Below are 13,664 nucleotides of genomic sequence, written 5' to 3'. Positions count from 1 at the left end.
TATCAGAATCATTATCACATAGTTTGACATTTCCTGCACACTCACACGTTTGTGAGGGGCAGCAGCTCCAAGTCTAGGGTGAACAGCAGGGGTGATAGCAGACACCCTTGCCTGATTCCACTATTGAATGCAAAATACTCTGACATATGTCCCATAGATCTAATTACTGCCACTGGATTTCAATTACATTAGCTTAAGCTCATAAAGCCTTCTGGCATGCTCCACCTGGCCACTGTTTTAAATAAGTAGTCCCACTTTACGTGATCGAAGGCCTTCTCACCATTCAATGGTAAGGCTGTGGCGGTACACACTGCAATCCATGTGAGATGCGAGAGTGTTCCCAGGTTGTCTTAGGGTGCTCTACCTGGAACAAACAAGCTGCTTGCCAATAATTTGGTATCAACATTAGCCAGAGAAAGGGGTCGACAAATCTGACACTGGGAGAGTCTAGTTCTACTTCCAGAAACAATGTAATCATGGCTTCTTCAAATCCCTTCCCCGCGGATTGCATCTCTTCTGCTTTCTAAAATGTCCTCTCAGCCCTCGGCTAACAGAGGGCCATATTCCCCATAAGCTTTCCCAATGTATCTTGCATTGACATCAATATTTGTTCCGCAGTAATCGATTCCTATTATGCATCTCTATCCTTCTAGCTCAAGCCCCGGCCAAAGTATTACCAGGCTACAATATTTCCAGATGAAATCTGTGTTTTTCTTTATCCACCTCCAGGGCCCTGCTCTTATAGACCTCAGAGGGATTAGTACCTGTTATACGCACATTACACACATATCACTGCTGTAGGAACATTAACCCAGTTATCTATCATGTTGCTGAGTTGACTGTGATGTGCTGCCTTATCAGTCCCTTGCTCACCACTTCTCCAGCCTTATCGTCACCCTTCCCTTCTCATTTTAATCTCGATTTCACAAGCTGTGTCTCTCTTGCCATATTCTAATGTGGAGATTGATTGATTTCCAAAAACCTACAAATCACCAGATGTTCCACTGGAGGTCCAAAGGGTTTGCAGTAAACATTTGGGGAGAATGGATAGCTCAGGGGCAACACGTTTGTCTCGGAAGCAAGACAACGCGACGCAACACATGTTCGAATCTCCATCCTGCACTTAGAAACCACTCGCTGGTATTAAGCGCGTCATAAATGAACAACAGATTAATAAATGCAGCAAAAGATACCCCCAGACTTAGATTCGAGAGGTTGAATTGCTATGGTACCTGGTAGCATGGTATGGCAAAAAGGCTTACACATTGCATTCTTTTACCTCAAAAGGGAATCTCGGTGCTATTGTCGTCATCCCCAGGTACCTGGAACCGGGAACAGAAGTTTCTTACCACCCACACCCTAGTTGCCAGTTGTACAGTTGATGTTGAGGATATCATTTCACAGTGGATGTATGTGCAATCCAATGACAGCATCACACGCAGTCAGACACTGCAGTACTGCCATTAGTACTGTAGGCATGGCTCCCCTTGATTAAACAGACCATTGGGGCACGGAAGCCTCAAGTGTGCACGTGGTGACGTTAGTGTGTGATGTCATTTCGACGTTGATTAGTCTCCTGAAGTGGTCTTTTCTACATTTGAATTATTATCATTTGTCGTTCCATGCCATTGATGTATGTTTAGAAGGCACCATATGACAGTAATGTGTATTATCAAGTGAGGCACTGGATTACACACTACTGAAGCGACAGGCCATAGGTCACACGTGCTGACATCAATGAAGTTCATGAGTCATTCGACTACCACTTTCAAAGCGGTAAATGGAGAGTTGATTTTAGCTGTGGGTCTTTGATGGCAACACACAACAACATGAACAATCATATGATTACGGAGAAACAATTCTGCTGTGATCATGTTTTAAACTAGCACCACCAGTTAAATGAACAATACAGGGAGGACTAGCTTGGCTCTCTCTCCAAACCTTCAGAATGTTTTCCAGGCGAGCGCCCTAAAAGATATCCATGTTCTGGAGAGATTAGGGGCGGTGTCCACTATTGCGCGCCTTGCTGGTCCCTTGCTGTGACCCTAGACTAGAGCTTCCGTGCTCGCTCACCTGTAAGGCACGCGATGGCGCGCTCCCCGTGACACAGGCGCCTCGACAGACTAATGACACGCAGTCGTCTGCTGGGAGCTGCCACGGTGTTCAGCCGTATGGTGCCGCGCTGCCAGGGATCTCGTTTCAGTATGTTTCCATTCACAACTGTCCGGGGAACATCTTTTGAAAAGTGATGTGTTATGCCCGCTACTTACAACTGGCTAAACGCCACGTTTCCATGGTTTCTCGTCATGTGTGAGGTGCCGTGTTCGATGCAGTTGCAGACTGACTGGGTCTCCCGTCACCAGCTCCTGCGCACGACAGCGCGCCGGCCCCCGAGGTGCCACGTCAAGTAGAGCTCGACCATTTGAGAACCTGTACAAAGCAATACGTTTTTTGTAAATACTGGGAATTAATTTTACTTTATCAGGAATTATTTTACCCAAATTATGCGCGTGTTCCTCTCCCAAGTATAAGGGATGGGGAGGGGAGTGGCCGGACGGCCTCCATTCGCCACCCTTAAGGTGCGTTTCCATAGTTACAGCTGTCCACTTTGAAATACATGTATTACCGAAGCACTCCTGCACACTTCACACGCAACAAGTCGGCAGCCACAGGCTCCAGCAATCATAGTTTGATTTGGTTGAAGCCTATAGGAAGACATTTGGAGACACGTTTACAGCCTACGAACACGCTTTCTTCTCCATGAGATATGTGTGCGGCTACTGGCAGAGATGTTATGCTTTCGGAGGAGAATCCACAGGAACTGGACGCATGCACCATTTACGACAGGTTGTCAAGTTTTCCCACATGGCGATATTTTGTGTCAGAGCTGAGTTTTTTCACATAAAGTCCTGTGCTGTGATGCATCACATGGATCCTCCACGGTTAATCCTCACATTTCTGCTCCCATGTGTTTTCACAGAGGCCCGCTCCATCCTGCTCTCCAAACACAAAGAGAAAACAATTCGAAGGAGTCTGTCCTACCACGCAAAATAAGCCCTGGAACACCTTGTGGAGTCCTGAGATCACAATGACCCTGGGGCACTACTGCTTAGATCACTAATCGTTTTTGCTCACTGCTGTCCAACCTCCCAAACTCTCCCCTGATCCTGGCTGAAAAAACAACATCTGATTTCTGCGCTTGGCAACCTCACTTGCTGGCCGCCCCGTGCGTTTCTACTTTTTGTGTCATGTTACGAACTGCTTCTGATTTCTCCTGCCGCTACGACTGCCCGCTCCTGTGGTAAGATCCTGTGGGCTGCTTTTAGCTTGACGAGCTTCCCTCATTTGAAACCACTTCATTGGATTTTCCACCAGGACCATGGCCAGGATGCCCAGGAATACCAGGCTCTCAGACAGTAAACTCCAAGCCCTGATACATGGTATTGTGATGGGGAGGCCCAACACTTAAGCTCTGAGATGGAGAAGGGCACGCCACAGATGCATTGCAAGCTGTGGGAGAACATTGGCACCAAATTCACTACTATGGCTGGCAACCTCAGCAGCTTGGAAGAATCATGGGCAAGACCGGAAGCAGTGTCTCTGCAGCCTGTTTCTTGAGCAATCTCCATCACTGTTACATCATTTTTAGTTTGGGCTATTAGGTTGCAGAGCCACGTGTAAGCCGAAACTATTGCGTTAAAGTACAGGTAGGGAGAAATGGCATATGTGGAGGAAGAAATTGTTTGTTTTGTGTCCACCCAATGACTGCCCGTGTCCATGCTAATCCTTATGGGCATCCCCACTCAGTTCCTGCCCCTTCCTGCTCAAAACACTTCCTTGTGGGAACTCTTTCAGATCGCTTTAATAAAAGCCTTACCATCAAACTTTGCAATCAAAGTGCCTGGCAGTGTTTTTTCAAAGCAGTCTTCTGAGAGTTAATGGGCCTCATTACAAGTCCGGCAGTAACCGTGCCAGTAAAACCGTCAGGTTGCCACTGGACCTGCAATATTTAGCGGCACCTGGCTTGCCGGAAACACCAGGGATTTACAACAATGGCATTCCGGGAAGTCGGGCGCCAGCAAATGTAAATCTCGATTCCCATTTCGACTCAATGGGAATGGGTACCACAGAAGCACGGGCACCGTTAATAACGGTGCCGGTGCTTCCGTGAAACTCTGCGGGCAGGTGCCATTCCGCCCGCCAGGTCAGACCCTTGCGGGTGGGTTGCCACCTGCCCACAGAGTCGTACTGTGCTGGTCCGGTAACAACGATGACAGTAGACTTACCGGCAATGTTGTCACCGGACCACCGGCACAGTCGTAATGATGCCCATAGACACACTACTGGTGTATTGCAAATGTCTAAATCAGGTCTGCCTTCAGCCAGTCGATGTATAAGTATTATGCGTATCCTTCACTGAAGTCCTGTTGAAAATTAGCATTAGCAAAGCCAACAGTTTTGGCTTGTGCATAAGTATTAGGCATTTGCCAATGTGTCTTTCCCATGCCCACACAAAAGCCCAAACTGTTGGCGTTGTCAATTCGTGTAATTTTTTTTTATAATTGTTCTCCCCCTTTCCTACAGTCATGTTTTTTAATATATGCACCCCCCCAATCTTGCTGGAATAAACATGTTCTTTTATTCGATTCATTTCCAATGTAACCTCATGGTATAGGACGATTTTACCGAAAACAAATGGTCGGAATGACCAAAAGTTCTAAAAATGCTACCACCAAAGGTTCGAACACCAAAACTTCGAACCTTTGGTGGTAGCATTGTAAAAAAAAACAGGGGCTGCGGGGGTGTACTCCGCATCGCCCCGCTCACTACACTTCATGGTATAGTGAGCGGGGGTTGCAGGGGACGCCCCCACAGCCTTCTGTTAAACAAAAAAAAAGAAACAGGGGCTGCGGGGGTGTCCCCCGCATCTCCTCGCTCACTATACCTCGTGGTATAGTGAGCGGGGGAACCCCCCCAGCCTTCCGTTAAAAAAAAAAAAAGAAAAGAAAAGGACCCTGTGGCGCCGGTTCCGATCACAGAAGTGAAGATCACAGAAGTGAAGGGGAACTGGCACTGCAGGGACCCAGCGTGAAGATGAAGGTAAGTGGGGTTTGTTTATGTTGGGGGTGGGGGTGTGCTAAGAGTGTGGATGGGGGGGTGTTATGGGTGTATTGTGTGTGTGAGTGTGAGTATGTATGTGTGTTCGCATGAGAAAGGTGCAAACTTTTGGTAGTTTGCACCTTTCTCATGCAAACATTTCGCCCGCGGTAGATTCTAACCTCATTAATTAGCAAATACTACTTCCCTTTTATTGAGAACATCATATATGATGTATTGTAATGAATTGATTTTAGCATGTGACACATTTTTTTATTAGTGTGATACTAACGTCTGATATTGATGTTTGTATATTTTTGAATCATCTGTCTTTTTGTAAAGGTTTTAATAAACCATACACAAACAAAAACATTTACATGTTATTTTTTTATAGGAGAATAATTAGATTGTTTCTACTTGTTTTGAATGTATGGGTGGTTTGTGGACTGAGGAAGGATGAGTGATTTTCTCACAAAAATAAATATTCTTGAAAAACTTTAATCAAGAAAAGAGTATTGATAATCCCATCCATTTGCATTAACCCTCCTACATTGTCCGGTCGTGCATATGTAGCCTATGTCCGCCTGCCCAATTACCAGAGATGCCCTCTTCTGCACCCTGATAAGGTATGGGCACTTTGCACCCAATGTCAGACGGATTGTACAAAACTTGAACCCTTAGTATTTCCAAGGGTTCAACAAGGTTGAAGTTCACAGGTTATCACAGAGGTACAAGATATGAGCTTATGCTGGGTTTGAGCTGTCATCCATATAAAGACAGGTTCAGTAGAAACTCAGGACAGTCGATCATTGGCATTTGGAGATGCAGGAGTGGCTCAGCTTGATGAGCGAAGGGGATTGTAGCTCAGATAATTTTGGTTAGCATAGACATCAATCGATAGTAGGGTTTATGTAGAGTTATAGAACAACGTTTTAATTTTTTGGGGGTGAAGGGTTGAGAGCACATGATTTATGGGTGAGGTGGACATTGTGGGTGGTAGGTCACTAACATCCATTGGCATTTATAGGGTTAGGAGAAGGCAAGAGCACTGAGAACCCCATAGGCATTTAGGAGGCAGAAGAGAAGGGCAAAGCACTAAGAACTCTGTGTGCTTTTATTAGGTGTAGGAGAAGACCAAACCACTGGAAAACCCACCTGCATTTAGTAGGAAAAGGCCAAAGCAGTCAGAAACCCATGTGCACTTAGTAGAAATCGGAAAAGGCCAAATCCCTGAGAACACCAAATGCATTTACTAGGCACAGGAGAATGCCAAAGCACTGAGAAACCATGTGTGTTAAGTAGATTTAGGAGCAGGCTTAAGCACTGAGGGCCCTATGTGCACTGAGTAGGTGAAAAAGAAGCACACAACACGCAGAATCCCATATTCATTAAGTAGGCATAGGAGAAGGGCATAGCACTGTGAACCACGAGTGCAATTGGTAGCCTGAAGAGGCTTCCGGAGCACCGGGAAACCATGTGAACCTACTAGGTGTATTAGAAGGCCAAGGCACTGAATCCCCTTGTGCATTTAGTAGGGAGAGGAAATGGCAAGGTATTTGCATTCAGGAGCCGTAGGAGAAGTTCTTTTAGTAGGTGGCAAGAGAAGGCCAAAACACTGATTACCCATGTGCATTTGGTAGGCAGAGGAAAGAGCCAAAGCTCTGAGAACCCACATCCACACATGCATGTGTTTAGGGGAGAAGGCCAACACACTTAGAACTCCATGTATATTTCTTATGGGGAGGAAAAGGTTTTGACACTGACAGCACCACATGCATTGACTAGGTCGAGGAAAAGGCCGAACTACTGGGAGCCCTTTGTGCATTAACTAGGTGGAGGCGGAGGCTAAAGCAGTCAGAACCCCTCATGGATTTTATAGGCATAGGCGGGGGACAAAGAACTGAGAACCTCACATTGCTTTTTGTAGAAAGAGGGGAATACCAGAGCACTGAGAACCCAAACATGCACTTAGCAAGGCGAGGTGAATGTCAAAGCACTGAACATCCAATGCAAATTGTGTAGGCTAATAGAAGCCTAAATCATTGAGAACCCTATGTGCTCTTAGTAGGAGTAGGTGAACAACAAAGCTCTAGGAACCCCATGTGCATTATTTAAGTGTAGGAGAAGGCCTAAGCACGGAGAACCAGTGGCATCACTAGGGTTGGTGGCACCCAGTGCGGTTACCTATGGCATCACCCCCTCCCGGGGATGGGGGGCTCGGTGACACCATGAGTTATCGCATCGGGAGTCACCAACCTTTTGCCTTCCCCTAGTGAAGCCACTGGTTACGGCGAGGCAGCTTTCTCCTCAATTCTCTTTTGGAAACCAGAACATAACACTTAAGATTGTGTGGCAAGTTTCTCTGCACTTCTCTGGGAGTCGGCGGACGACGACACGTCCGTTTGATTTGTAGGCGGGGCCTTCCCTGTCAGCACCAACAGCATCACCAGGAGGCGTGAGGTAAGTCACATACACATAGGCAGGTACCCCACCAGAATAACACCTTCTAGTTTAGCCATTGTCTGTTAAATTCTAAGTAATTGCAACTGTACACCGTCTATGAACTTTGAAATGAACACTTTAGCCACTTAGAGGAATTAATCACATTAAAATCAGTATTTTGTATTTTGAGACAAAGATTAAAAATAACATGCTTTTGTTTAACCTAAGTGCACTTAAACTCTCAACCGTAAGCATGTACATTGTTGGAGAACTTCAAACTTCCAAAATGATTGCAGTAGTCACCCAAAGAGCAAAATAAGGCACAAAACGCTGGCTAGCATACATGCCAACATGTTTCGTTTAGGAGATGTTAAGGCAGTCCTTCCGGCACTCGCCACTCTGGGTAACCCTTTTCCGCAGTCCACCACGCAGGCTGTCAGTCGCCCCACCATTGTCCACCTCTGTGTGTATGGGAGCCAGAGGGGAAAGCTAAAAAGCGCACACAGAGGGTGTTATCTAACCATCCAACAGGCAGACCCCGGTCCTGCTCCTCTCTCTCCTTTTCCCTGGTGGCTGGACTTCCCACTTCTGCATAGGCACATTATGTCATGTTCCTTTGTGGAACCTCCACAGCAGAAGTCGGAAGTCCAGCCTATAATAGGCTGCACCTTTGAGAAATACAAACGCTGCGCTTAAGGATGCCTTATGCGTTTCATTTGCTCAAAGGTGCAGCCTATAGAGTGGTGTCACTAGGGTGGTGGGGAGGCGTACTCGGCACCCCTGGTGTCACCCCCTATGAGGGGTGACACCCGGCCGGTCGAAACCCCCGCACCCATATAGTGGCGCCATGGCTGAGAACGCCATGTGCATTTACTAGGCTTAGTAGAAAGTCAAAACACTGAGAACTCCACATTCCTTAACTAGATGTAGGAGAAAGCCAAATAACTAAGTACTCCATGTGCATGCACCAGGTGTAGGAAAAATCCAAAGCCCTGAGAACCCCACATGCATTTATTAGGCAGACGAGATGTCCAAAGCACTGAGAAACCAATGTTAATTTACTAGGCACAGAAGAAGGCCGCAGCACTTAGACCCTCCCCATATCAATTATTTAGGCAGAGGAGAGCCAAATCACTGAGAACCCCACATGCATTTAGTCGGCGCTGGGAATGCAATGTGAACTTAGTATGCATAGGAATAGGCCACTGCACACTGAGAACCCACATGCATCTTCTAGGAATAAGATAAGTCCAAAGCACTGAGAACCCACCTGCATATAATGAAGAAAAAGCCAGCACACCTAGAATCCCCAGTCCCTGTATTGAAGGGAAGTGGTGCATTAAATTAACCTCTTTGATTCCATTGCAGGGCACCAAATGTGGTAGGATTTGGGGTAAGGGTCAGCAGAGGAATGTGATTGATGTGCATTCCTCACCTGCTTCAGAAACAGCTGTTTGCATTGGAGAAGGTTAATAGCATCTGAGTCTCTTCACTTGTCATGCTGGTCAATCGATAGCCACCAATCTCTTCCTCTGCAAAAGACAGAGGTATCATTCTCAAAATAATCTACTATGTAATTGTGCATGCAGCCTGTTTGCACATGCATGAGGGGGCAGAGGATGGAGAGAGCGACGAGAAGGAGAAAGTTAAGCTGCTCTGGGCGAAGACATAACAACAATAGCTCAGCAAAAAAGAGAGAAACCATGGATGGGGAATAAGAGATGATTCCTGACAATCATCATCTCTGATTGCCTTGAAAAATAATGACAATGAAAAGCATGATAAAGATTATGCTCCATCCCTTGATTCAAGATCGAGACTCAGAACTTTCTAGTTTGACTATACCACAGATGGCGATAGAGACCAAGAGACAGAAGGTGGTGCATGAATTAACAAAACCATGTAATTGCTAAGTGAAAGCACTGTACACAGGAAGCAAGCTTCAGACACTACCCGTGTGCCAATGTACAATCTTTTTAGAAAAAAATCATGCTTATGGTAGTACTAGTTTGGAGTTAGTCATATCAACATCACGCCCTCCCGGTCAACAGCAAACACATAGCATCAGGGCCAAGCAAACCAAGCAGATCCCAAGAGGAAAAGTAGGAGCCCTTATCAGACGTCCCAAAAAATCGAAAATGTGAAGTTATTTGTTGTCAGAAGAGCAACAATCTCTTCTTTCCACATGCCATATATGCAAAGAAGTGTCTTGCAAGGGAAGCCGGGGTACCAGTGTGGGCACCTTTTCCATGTGGGCCTACCCCATTCTTGGCCAAAAGGAAGGTGGGAGTAGGTTAGTCTCCACCCCTCTACTGCCAACAAGGTGTACCAATTTTTAGCACTATTGAGCATCAATACATCAGAGAATCCATCTGATTCACAGATTTTCACAAGCCCTGTCATTACAGAAGCTTAGCCTTCAGATCCCACAGACAATGTATTTCCCCCTCAATGCACCAGACCACATTTGCTGAGACATTTAATAATGCCACCAAATATTGCAACAGACACACAAATCTCTGTATGTTCAAGACCACCTTGGTGTCATGTTGGCAATCGATGTACTGTCCTACTCCTTTGTAGAAAACTGAGATTTCAGGCGGCACTACTTCATTTAAAGTTGCGTACCAGGCATCTATGACCATGTTGTGGAAGTTGTGGGAATGACACTGGACCACGGTGAGAATAAGAAAGTCCACCAAACAGTGACAATGTGGACCAGTGCTCAAAGCACAGATTTCACTGCCAACACATTCCCGCCTGGCTCTTACTAGCAAAGCCAAGAACAGAAGCTGCCAAATGTCAATCCCCATCAAGCCACCCTTCGTGTGGAAGGGTTTCAGAGCAGGTCACACAAGAGATTTGATCTCTGGGAGAAGGTGAAGAAGATTGTGCCACATTGGCTGACTCCTCGTGGTTTAGCAGCTGTCGAGTAATCTATCGTTGTACCTACCCTGAGGACAGGTGAAACCATGCAGCTACCCTTCTTTGCTCATGCCCCATTTCTTGTGGTGACCCTCTTCATAAGGCAGTACATAAGCCAGTGCCACCCACTAGATGAGATGGTAAGTTTGGCCCAGAAGATCTGCAGTCTTTTAGCCACTCCTGCAGTGCCCATAATGTGTTAGAAAAGCTGCAGTCGTGCCAACAGATCTCTTGAAACCAGCTGAAAACTGCAATGCCAATGGAATTCAATTCTCTCCTTGGTGGGGAATCTGGGAGAAAAGTGCTTTACTGCAAAAGCCAGAGCCAAAAACCGGATGGTGGTTTAATTAACACCTATGCAGTGGCAAATGTTGAACAATGTTTGCTCCTTGCTGCAGCTATTTGAAGAAGCCACTGGTCTCGGCAGGATAGCTCAGGGGCAATGTGCTCGCCTTGGAAGCAAGACCACACTGAGCAATAAAGGTTCGATCCTCGGGTCCGTGCTTAGAAACCTCTGGGTACTAAGAGCGTTATAAATAAACCATTACATTACACACTGTGACGAATCGCAGGATTCAGTCACTTCTCCCCACGGGGAACCTTTCCCTGTGAGGCTAGGTAGGTTAGCCCGCTATGTAATACCTAGAGGTAGAGGCAAGCAAGACTCAACGGGAGAGACTGAGGACAAGGACATTGTTCAGATGAGGAACTCCTGAACCAACCCACCTATAACCCTTCACTACTAACACCTACCAGAGGAAAACATGAAGCACACGCTTAGATGTGTTACTGTCATGTAAACCGACAAGCCACTAAAGAAGAGTTGTTTTGTAATGCAAGCTCCTGGGCTGTGGCCAGCATCATGTGGCTCTTTACTTCTGGAGTGGCTGGCTTTCTCTTTCAGGCCCCTTAAAAAAAGAAGAAAAATAAGAACAGGAGTGCCACAAGTCTAACACTTTCAGCACGGACCCTAAATAAGAAAGAATAGGAATACCAAATAATGTGTCTTTCTGACATTCTATACAATAATTGCTAGACTCATTAAAGGTTTATTTCAGGCACACTTCAGGGGGTGAGTCACTGATTTAGTCTGTTCTTAAATGCCTCAACTCAGCTTTTCATCCTTCTCAGGTCGATAAATGAGTACCAACACAGGTTGGGCGATATTGGGTGTATATTTATTCTATATAAAGCGCTTAGCATAAGTGCTATATAATAACACATCATTATCATTTGGTCATGGACGTTTGCCGCCATTCACAGAAATTTGGTAATATGGGCCTATACACACTGATCTTAACAATACATATGGCGATGTATTCTTGTATGAAATGTACATCACATTATAGTGATACCGTAACCATATTTTTCGTAGTGTACAATGCTATGTGATGCCACTTCCTGTTTTGTCAACGGGTGAAAGGTCGTGTTCCAGCTCTTCCCGCGATATCACTTCTGGGTGGGGTCAAATGACATCACTTACTGTGATGTCATCAGGGGGTCAATGGTTGTGTGATGTCACTTCCGCTACCCCTGGCATTTTGGTGAAATGACATCGCTGGTGGGAGACCCAGGTCAGGAATCGAAAATAACGAGTGTGAACATTCATGGTCATCCCAGTAAGGGTCAAGTAGGGCAAATACCCAGTGAGAGTGGCAATCATTACTGGAACACTCATACTCATCCCAGTAAGAAGCAAGTGTGGAAGAAGAGGCAGAATCTATTTTCTTTTCTTATTTTTTCTTTGCTCTATTGGTTAATAAAATCAACCTTTACAAAAACAGATCAGTACATAATGCAATTTGATTACAACAATCTCAATAAAATTAATTAATTCATGCAATCTTCTATATTTTTTTAAAAAAGGAAAGTGGGAGTAGGTTAGTCTCCACCCCTCTACTGCCAACAAGGTGTACCAATTTTTAGCACTATTGAGCATCAATATATCAGAGAATCCTTCTGATTCACAGATTTTCACAAGCCCTGTCATTACAGAACTGTAAATGTGTCTGTTTGTTTGTGGAAGGTGAAGTTTTGTTTCTTATACAATTCGACACAGTTTCATCAATCTGCTCTGCATTTTGCATAGTTACCTGTTAGGAAAAACCCAACATTACTGGCTACAAGACATTTGGACACACCACCCCTTTCCCTGGATTAAAGCAAAACTAAAAATGTGTTTGTGGGTTTGTGGCTTGACAAAGCGCTGTTCCTTATACAATTCCACACTGGTTCACGAATTTGCACCACATTTTGCATAGAAACATGTTAGGACCCTCTAGGCATTACTGGGTTCATGACATTTGGACACAGCACCGCTTTCCCGGAATTTCAGCCAAACTCTAAATTTGTTTGTGGGTTTGTGGATTGGCAAAGTGTTCCTTCCACAATTCCACACCGTTTCCCTCTTGACACTACTGGCTACATAACATTTGGACACCTCAACCCTTTCTCCAGATTACAGCAAAACTGTGAATGTTTTGGGGTTTTGTGGCTTGGCAAAGCATTACCATTTCACCAATCTGCACCAGATTGTGCATGGTTACCTGTTAGGACATTTCAGACATGACTGGCAACATAACATATGGACACCCCAGCCCTTTCCCTGGATTTCAGCACCTTCACACATGAGACGGTTGCCTGAAATTAGTGAAACATCAATGTGGTAGTAGAAGAACTGGTCTTGGCACGAGGAACACAACTCCAGGTCCCACCATGTTTTAAGGACCCAGGGTGCACAGTTTCCGAGATATTTGCACTGCAATGCAACACAATAAGCTGCACCCTGCCAGGGAGAGACGACAGGTGGGGAGAGAGCACATAAGGTCCCAGTAAGCAGCAACATACAAACTCTCGATTCCCCCCCAATGTCTGCCCCAGAGTATGTCAGCCAGCCACAGGTGTGCATTTTCAGTGCAGTTTACCTCAGGGTGAAAAGCACATCAAGCGATAAGCTAATCAAAACAATGACCTACAGGATCATTGATTTTCAACAATTGATTAGAGTGTTGTCATGTCTGTCTACTTTTTGCTGGTTACTAATAAAATCTATTTGGAAATCAGTTATAAGATCTTTTATGTTCCAGGAACTTCACAACAGCTATGTTAAGCAGGGTGCAAGATCTGCTCAACAACCTGTTCCAAAGGTTTCGACTATCAACACGGTCAATTCTTTGCACAAACTTACTAAAATACATTCT

Source organism: Ambystoma mexicanum, chromosome 4p (assembly GCF_040938575.1).
Source record: "Ambystoma mexicanum isolate Mex_15411 chromosome 4p, UKY_AmexF1_1, whole genome shotgun sequence".
Taxonomy (NCBI): domain Eukaryota; kingdom Metazoa; phylum Chordata; class Amphibia; order Caudata; family Ambystomatidae; genus Ambystoma; species Ambystoma mexicanum.
This window is presented reverse-complemented; position numbering follows the sequence as displayed.